We start from the raw sequence: 8896 nt of genomic DNA, 5'->3' as shown, positions 1-8896 counted from the left end.
CTCAGCCTGTCACATTAGCTGTCTCTCCTTGCCTTATGTGAGTCCCAAGGGGGGGTTCGTCTGTCTCGTTCGCCATGATTGGCTGTCACTGGCTGTGACACTTTTGTGCACCAGAGAATTGATAAATGTGTGTTGAATGAACTAACTAGAGAATGATTTTGTGAGACAAGGGGAAGAGGGTTTGCTGTTTAATGGAAACTCACCAGAATTCTTTGTAAAGGACTTTTTTTTTTAAATTTGAACTTTTTGCTTGAGTGGCTGGGAGTCAAACTCAGGGCCTTGTACATGCTAGGCAAGCACTGAGCGAAAGCCCAGCCTCGGGATTTTTTTAAATAATCAGCAGGAAAAAGAAATTGTCTTCAACTAATGCTCTGACAAAGTCACTTCCCCGTCAGCTGTTCCTCAGTGGTGCCTGCCCTGTGTAGCTTGAGAGAGAGGTGCTGCCGACCAGGAATGACCTGTAGTGTCACGGCGAGCCCCAGCTTTCCTGCAGAATGGGAGAAAGTGCCTTCATTGAGGTGCCCCTGCTTTTTCACACCTGAATTCTGTTGAACGTGCCCCACAGCAGGCAGCCACTGGCTGGTAGCTTGGGCCCTGGCAACTTCCTTTTCCTCTCAGAGACTTGCTTTTCTCATCTGCAAAACGGGACTGGAAATCACCCGCACTTTGTGGGGCTACGGTGGACCTCGAGTCCCTCGTGCGTGTCAGCAGTGGGTACACAGTGTGACGGGGACAAGCACGATTCCCCCACACAGCAGGGGCATGGGCTGGGCACCAGGCCAACGCCCTGTCGAGCCAGGATCTGGACAGGAAGGGAGCAGGGTTGGAGAGAGGCTGCACTTGCCTGTACCGCCTGGATGGTGGTGGGCGAGCTACTAAAACACGGCACATATTTTTATTTTCTCCTAGTTTTTCTTGCTCCTCCTCACTAGTTTTAAAACTCCTGAGAGGAAGGTTCTGTGCCTGTCTTGCTCATCCATTTGGTAACAGAAAACCTAACTGTTCAGTGACTCACACAGTGGCTTTCTTCTTATATATAAGAATTTCTGAAGATGGACACTGAAATTAGTGTAGCATTTCAGAGCCCTGTGATATTCTTAGCTTGATTTACTTCACCCACAATACCTCATAGTCACAGCATGGCTGCTGTGCCTTGAGGGGATTGCATCTACTTTCCTGATTAGATAGAGAAAGGAGGTACAACAAGATCGGTTGACTGTTTATTTGTCATTTTGCAGGATGGAGCCATGAAGTTAACATAGCTGAGGGAGTCAGTATTATCATCCTTTACAAAATCATAAAAAAGAAAAAAAAAGCACTGGGCTATTCTGTCCACATGGCTGTTCAAAAATGAAGAGAGAGAGAAAGGAATTGGAGGTTATCACCAGGATGAATGAAGGAGCCACTATTCCTGGACGGCCACAGGCCATTTGTCCAGCTCCGAGTTTACCTCAATGCTGCGTATTGAATGTGAAAGAAAGTGGAGCAGGGGTAGCTAGAGTCACCGGGGCAGAACCCTGCATGGAGCAGGGCTGTCTGATTTTAATCCGTGCATCTGCAGATTCACAGCTGCCTTCTCCTCAGGCGGCCCCCTCTCCGACCCGGACTAGGGGTCTCCCTTCAGTGCACACAGGGCTCTGAGAACGCACTGGGGCTGTCGGCAAGGAAGCAAAATACGGGCTACCAGGGTCTCTATAGGGACAGGAGGCGGCGCTTGGGGCCGTTTTGCTTTCAGTCTTAATTAGTTCTCCTTTGTCCTTGCTGCTTCTGGAGTTCACCAGAGTTTTGCCCTTGAGCCCCGAGTCCTTGCAAGAGGCAAGATGGAAGCCGAGCTGGATTGAATTAGGGCACCTCTGCCTACCAGCCCCGCTCCCTGGCCCTTGGGGATGGATGTTTGGCCAAGACCTAGTCCAACCAGGGCATGTGGGTTCAGCAGCCTTTTCTCAGCGGCCCTGGGGCTGAGAGCCCGGCCCGCTGGTCCGGAAGCGGAAATAGGCAAAAGTGGTGACCTTGGCCAAGCTAGGGGACTCTTCGGAGCCCCGGGCTGCTGCTCTGCATTCCAAAGACACAGGGCTGCAGGGACACGGACTGCAGATTCGGCACCGGAGAAAGAGAAGCCCTGAGAGGAGGCCGTTCCCCTTTCTTCCTCTTCAGTGTCCTCCACAATGTGAGTGGAAAGACCTGGCTTTGAATATTCAACTGGTTGCTTATTCTTTAGCTGAATATTTTTTTCAGGTGCAAAATGGGGTAAGGCCATACCCTTCCCAGGTCATGAGGGCTTAGAAATAGGATCACTGGGTTTCAGCTTCAATCCCTGCTCTGCCTCCCGCCAACTGTGTGCCTTTAGGAAAGCTGCTTTCCCTCTCTGAGCCTCAGCCTCCTCCTCCGGGGAATGGAAAGCCAGTGCTGGGAGGGTGAGCTGAGTTCATCTTTGCACCCTCCTAACTCCCAACCACCCCCTGCCTAGGTGTATGCTGTTATCCTCCCTCCTTTACCAATGAGGAAACTGAGGCACAGAGAGGTTGAGTTACCTGCTGCAGGTCACCCAGCTGAGAAGTGGGAGGCCTGGGACTCAAACCCCAGAAGTGTGGGCCTAGGGCCCCGCACCACACTTGCAAACGGGGGTCACAGGTGGCAAGTCCTGGTTCCAGAGGGGATGATGGGAGGAAAAAGGATTTAGAAAAACCCTTGTTCCAGCCCCAGCAGTGCCGAACCCCACACAGTTGCTGCTCCGATTCTTCTGGCCAATTCTTCAATGCCAACCAACTGCCCCGGGGAGCCCCTAACTAGAAAGCCAGCAGGAGACGGCGTGAGAGAACACTGCTGCCTAACAGCACTGGCTGACTTCCCCGACGCGCCCTGTCGGCACTCACACTTGGCGTGCCGCGCCGGCCCTCCCGTAATATCTGCCAGGTGAGTTCCAGGCTACCCGGCCCGCTGCGCCTCTGATCACCCGGTTCGCACGCGGCCCGATGACAAGGCCTCCCGCTCACTCCGTGGGCCCCAGTGACCTCTCTCCACTTTGCCAGATCGAATGCAGAAGGAAGGCCGCCCGGAGGGTGTTAAAAGCTGATTTCTCCTCCTCTTAGCAGTGAGAGTTGGAAGGTGGTGACCGGAGGGGAAACATTAAGAGGCTCTGTTTTTCCAGGTGCCAGGACCGCGGGGCGGTTCCAACAGCAGGCAAAAGCCAGCCAGGCTCTGAGCCATCTGCGCTGGAGAACTGGATATACTGCTGAATCCGGCTCTCAGCACTGGAGCCACGAAGGATCCCAGTGTCTGCACTGAAATACTCATCCCTGCTGAGCTGGGAAGACTGGACAGACTCTGCACAAGGCCCCTCAGGAAGCGGTTCCACTGGTCCCTAAAACAGCAAGAGAAAGATCATCAGCAGAAACAGGACAAATGGTAAACGGCTTGGCAGGGCACAACCTCGGTCTGCCCACTGCACGTCTGCTAGAGCAGGGTAAAGCCTGGGGTAAGCAAGGAGTTGGGAAGAAGAGGCTGGTTGCGACTTTGGACTCATCTGTTCTCAGACTTCTCTGTCACTTTTTTGTTTGTGTTCTCTTCTTACTATCACAGAAAACTGGTTTTATTTTCAGGGCCATCCCGGACTCATTGGTTGTGACTGGTTCGTGTCAAGGAGGATTCAGGGTGAAAGAGTGTTGTGATCCATTAGTGATGTCTGCCATGGGTGAAGCCATAGGAGATGACAGCAGCGGGCCATATATTTTCCACCCCAGCTATATGCAAAAAAGAAATGGCAAAAGGAGAAAGATACCAGGGGGAAAAAAAGCTGAAGTTGTAACCCACATACCTGTGAATGTGACTTATTTGGAAACAGAGTCTCCGCAGATGGAATCAAGTGAGATGAGGCCATTAACATGGGCCTGGCCCAACATGGTGGGTGCACATACATGAGAAGGAGAAAGGGAGGGACTGGATATATGCAGAGGAAAGACCTTGTGAAGACAGGACGGAGCCTGTGCGACAGTGGGGACAGAGCCAGAGGTGATGCGCCCAGGAACACCAAGGAATGCCAAGAGTTGCCAGAAACCAGGAGATGCTGAGAGAAAGACAGGAAATGCACGAATAAATGTGTTCATTAGTTCAGCCCAACAGTGCCTGAGTGTGTACATCGTGCAAAGGGAGGAGCTCCCAGGTGCATCGAACCAGCCTCTGCCTCCCTTTGCCGTTCAAAGCAACCCCACTGCCCACAGCAGTGTTCAGGGGAGAGCTGGGTCAGAAACGCGCTCCTCTCCAAATCGGAATGCAGCCCCAAGCCCACCGCCCTCCACCCCAGCCTGTCCCCAAGACAGCTGTGCTCCCGGCTGCCTGAGAGGGAGGCACCGACCCCCAGACGCTCCTGTGAAAGCCGAGGCCTCTCCTGCCAGGAACTGGGGCAGCACTTACACCCCCACTTTCCAGCTTCCCCTGCCGCCATGACAGCCGACCGGGTGCAGGTTCTCTGCCTTCAAGATTTTCCCCAGGATGTGGGTAAGAAAGTCCCACTGATGCCAGGCGCCAGTGGGACCCATTATAATTGCTTGTGAAAAGCAAGGAGCCGGCACCTCTACTGGAGATCACGTACACACTTCTCTCCAGCCAACTTTCCCACAGTTCCTTCTGCTGCGCCAGGTGGACACAGGACAGAGCACAGGGAGGAAAGGGGAGGAAAAGAAAGGAATCTCGATGAACGCCTGGAAATCTCCACCTATCTGGTTTTGCTGTGGGCTTTGAAATCAAGAACTGCATGTTCCTATGGTTTTTCACGGGCCCTTGGTCTACTGGGTCCTAAACAAGCACAGTAGACACACCATTTCATGGTTCCATCCCATTTGGTTATTCCAGGTGGTGTGGTTAGGCGGTGCCCTGCTCGGTGAAATCCCAATTCCTTTGACGGAAGTCCCTCCTCCCAGAGGTGGGGCCACTTCTGATGTTACACGAGAACTTACAGCACTGGGCACCTCCTTTCCTTCAGCGAGTCTGCCCACTTTTCTCCAGTACAGAGGGCTTCCCAGAGGAGGAAGAAAGGGTGTTGTAAGAACAGACTACGTCAGACCTCCAGTCACTCTTCAAACACCACAACTTTTAAGTAGAGTTGGGTCGTGTACTTTTAGACTTGCGAGACAGACAGTCTCTGTCACGGCTACTTCAGTCAGCCCCTGAAATAGGAAAAGCAGCCATGAATGATACATAAATGAGTGAATGTGGCCCTGTGCCAATAGAACTTTATTTACAAAAACATGAGGCTGGCCATGGTCTTGCTCAGCACTCATGCAACTGGCAGGCCCTTGGGCCCTACTGCTTTAGGGTGAGCCCAAAGGTAAGGAAGACCCGCCAAGTGGCCTTCAGTCTACCACAGAGATGGGCATCACTGATCTCCCTCCCTCCCCGGAAGCCTCTTTCCCAAGCCTGTGGAGATGTCCTTGCGAGGGGCACTGTCTGAGCCCCCCATCTGCGCCCCGGTGAGCAGGCCCAGAGGACTGGAGAGAGGCTGCGAAGCCCCTGGCAGACCAACAAAAGCCTCCTTTCAGCGAATCCAGGGCCCCGAAGAGGAGTCGTTTCCTCCTGCCCGCGTTTATGGAAGCCGACAGCACAGGCGAGAAAACAGCCACCTCTTTCCCTGCGCTAGAAAACCATTACAATCAATTTGGGCCGCGAGGACGCAGACAGACTCGGCGTCGACTGGATTGTGTTACGGGGCGGGGCGTGGGGGCCCTGGGGAGGCCGGGCGCTAGGCCTTCCGCGGGGATGGCCCATTAGGGCTGCAGCCTGGCGCCACTGCCTGGGGGTCGCTACCCAGCGAGAGTGTCATCCAGCCGGGTCGAGGCTCCCGGTAGCTTAACTGCTGCGGTTGCGCAGACTAATTGCTCACAGTGCAAACACGACTCAGAGTGCTCTGGCCTCCTCAGTGATAGGGTATTAGATGCCGTCCGCTGGGCAGCGCATTGATCTGTATCCTCCCGGCTCCTCCTCCCGGCTCCCTCCCTGGCCCCCCACCCCCTCCGGTGCAACCCAGCTCCCCACTCTGATGACTCCCCCACACACTTATTTTAAGTGTTTTCTAAGCGTGTGTTTAGCAGGAGTGGTGCCTAAGTGCTAATTGTTACACCACAGATTGATTGGCGACGAGATGGCTTGCCAAGTCCCTGTCTCCCAGGGGGCGGGACGGGGAGCGCGCGCTGGGTGCGGTGGGGGAGGGGAGGGAGGGGAATCCGGTCGCTTCCAGCCTGGGCTAGGCGGGAGGGTAACCTCCATCGATGTTTTATTATTGTATGTTACTCATCTCTTCTGCTGTGAGGGGTAGCAAAGGTTTCTCTGCAGGTGCTCGAGAAACGCTGCCCTCGGATGCAATAGGAGGAAAAGGAGGGGAGGCCCTGGCCGCAGGGGAGGGGGCTGGCTTCATCCTCCTAGGCCTCCCAGCAGCCCTGTGCACCCCTCCTGCACCATCACCTATTGGAATGGCACTGTTACCTGGCTCCAGCCACCACGGGGAAAGTGGGGAGCATCCCTGAGCCTGGTCCAGCCTGGCTCAAGACACTGCTTGTCATCCATCCAGACCGGTAAGTAGGTGAGAAAGGGGTGAGTATGTCCAGATTCCCAAGAGACACACTCCACAGGGTGACCTCGCTGACACCGCGCTTTCTCCAGAAGGCAATATCCGCACGTCCTTAGGAGGAGTAGAACCGTAGTCTTGGCAGGTGAGCTGGAATGGGTGTGTGCCTGCTTAGATGGAGACCACGCAGAATTGAACAGTTCAACAGCAATTCAGCAGGGGTCAGAGAGCAGTTTCTGTTTCTTTGCAGTACTGGGGATTGCACCCAGGGCCTTCTCACTGAGCCTCATTCCCAGTCCTGTTATCTTTTATTTTGAGACAGGTTCCCCCAGAGTTGCTAAATGGCTCAGGCTGGACTCAACCCTACAACCCTCCTGCCTCAGCCTCCTGGAGAGCTGGGATCACAGGCCTGAACACCATGCCCACCGAGGGAGAGCAGCTTCTCACCCATGTCCACTCCCCATCTTCCAGGTAGGAAGTGCGGGACATGGGAAACACGGGCGGCACCGGGCCCTTCAGGTCCCACAGGGTGGCCCTTCGAATCGGGTGACATCAGATGGAACAACGTCATGGTGCCCCGGTTTGCCCCACGGTCAAGCAAGGCCAATGTGTGATCCAGTGAGGGACCCAGAGCAGGGTTCGTCAGGGCGAAATGAAAGGGCCTCTGGGGAGCAAGAGGGACGAATACGCCAGAAGCTTCAACTATCGGAATCCTGCTTTGTAACCTTTGTTCTTGAATATTCCGCGTTGTGTGTTCTTGCTAGTCAAGGTCTGTTCTGTGAAGTGGCTTCAGTTTCACCAGTAACTTCTAGACGTGCAGTCTCAGACCTCTCCACAGACCTTCATGGGAATCCCTGCTGTCAGGTGACCCCCAGGAGACTGGGGTGGACCCTGAAGTCTCAGGAGCTCTGGCTTGTATCACCCAGGGGCCCACTTCCAACATAGAAAATGCACAGCTCATACTTGTATTTCTCGATGAAGACAAGTGTGACTTTTTTTGTCACCACCACCCCCCCCCCGCTACAATAGGACTGGTCTAAAGGTAGAGATTAGCTTGTGGAACAAGCTGAACCCACCTCTATCCATCCTATACCTGCCCCAGGGCCTTTGTACATGCATCTGTCTCTGTTTGGAATTTTTTTGGTCTCCAGTTGTCTCCTCACCACTCAAATCTGAACCAAATATCATGTCTACAAAGCTACCATCCTCCCTGACCTCCTCACCCTCTGTCTTATTATCCTATCAAATGCGCTTGTCCTGGAAATTGTCTCGTTCATTGTTAATCCGTACCCACCATCTACCAAATGAATGCAGCTCATTGAGCCAGGGGCTAAGTCAGTGTCTCTGCTGTACTCGTGGTGCCAGGAGCAAAAGAGAGTGCATAGTAGGTGTTCCAGAAATAATGATCTAACTGTTTCGCGTTCCAGAAGTGAGATGACCTAGTGCAAACATTTTGGGCTGGGAATTCTAGTCTTAAAGTGAGTCTAGCATGAAATAAAGAGACAGTGGGATGCAGACTGTTTTCCAACTGGCCGTCTTGGGGCAACCTTGGGTGCCTGCATGGGCCTCGGGCGCCTGCATGGGCCTCGGGCCCCTCTCCCGGCCGTCTGGGGACATGAGGGGTGGAGCTTGCTGCAGATCGTGTGAGACGGATTGAAGTGAGCGGAAGCTGCTGGCCTGGGGTAGAAAAGTCCTTCGGCCAAAGTTGCCTATTCTGCTGTATCTTCTCCACAGCCCTGTAGCTGGGAGCTTTTGCCTCATTTGCCTCATTGCAAAACAACGATTCTCAGAGCAGTTTTAAGAGTCTGCCCGAGTTCCTGTCTTCCCTCTCAATCATGAGGGCACATGATGTTCCCTAACTGGGAAGCAAGGGTGCAAATTCACATTTCCTCCTCCCTTCTCCTCCTCCCCTTACTCCTCTTCCTCCTCCTGCTTCTCTTCTTCCTCTTCCTGCTTTTTCTTCTCCAAAATTACCTTGCACCTTTCCCTCTTGCGAAGGGAAAGCTCATGTTTTCTGAATTCAGGTCACCTTTACAAGAAAAGGAAGCAAAACTCTGACCCAGGTCGAGCCACCATCCCACGTTCTCCATCTATTGAAATGACCTCAGTGAGCACCAGAGAGATTTCGGAGGCCACTGTAAAACTTGAAAAAAAAGCCATGGAAAAAGCATCCTTGTCTGGTAGGATGAGGGATGCAGATTGTGTTCTTCTTCCATTTCAAGCTCAAAGATTCTTACATGGGTTGGCATAGTCATTGGCTTTCAAACCGTGTCTCTAGCTTTAGCACTGTTTGGTCACACAGATTCTCACAAGGAGCCACAGATGGTGATGGGGGGAGGG

The 8896-nt window shown here is 53.4% G+C and overlaps 1 long non-coding RNA gene across 2 annotated transcripts in view; it reads right to left on the bottom strand.

Moving 5' to 3' along the window:
- Window positions 1-1221: 1221 nt before the first annotated feature.
- The window catches only part of LOC104848242, a 9715-nt gene continuing 2040 nt past the window's right edge, over window positions 1222-8896 (bottom strand). For both annotated transcript variants that reach the window (XR_776359.2, XR_776360.2), the window contains 2 exons: window positions 4953-5162; window positions 1222-3361 (listed from right to left, as the gene is read on the bottom strand). This is a non-coding gene — a long non-coding RNA (uncharacterized LOC104848242). The remainder of the gene's footprint in view (window positions 3362-4952; window positions 5163-8896) is intronic.

The sequence above is a fragment of the Fukomys damarensis genome, unplaced genomic scaffold (genome assembly GCF_012274545.1).
Source record: "Fukomys damarensis isolate Sample0158 unplaced genomic scaffold, DMR_v1.0_HiC HiC_scaffold_12, whole genome shotgun sequence".
Classification (NCBI taxonomy): domain Eukaryota; kingdom Metazoa; phylum Chordata; class Mammalia; order Rodentia; family Bathyergidae; genus Fukomys; species Fukomys damarensis.
The sequence above is the reverse complement of the archived record's forward strand: the minus strand, read 5'-3'. Positions and strand labels throughout refer to the sequence as shown.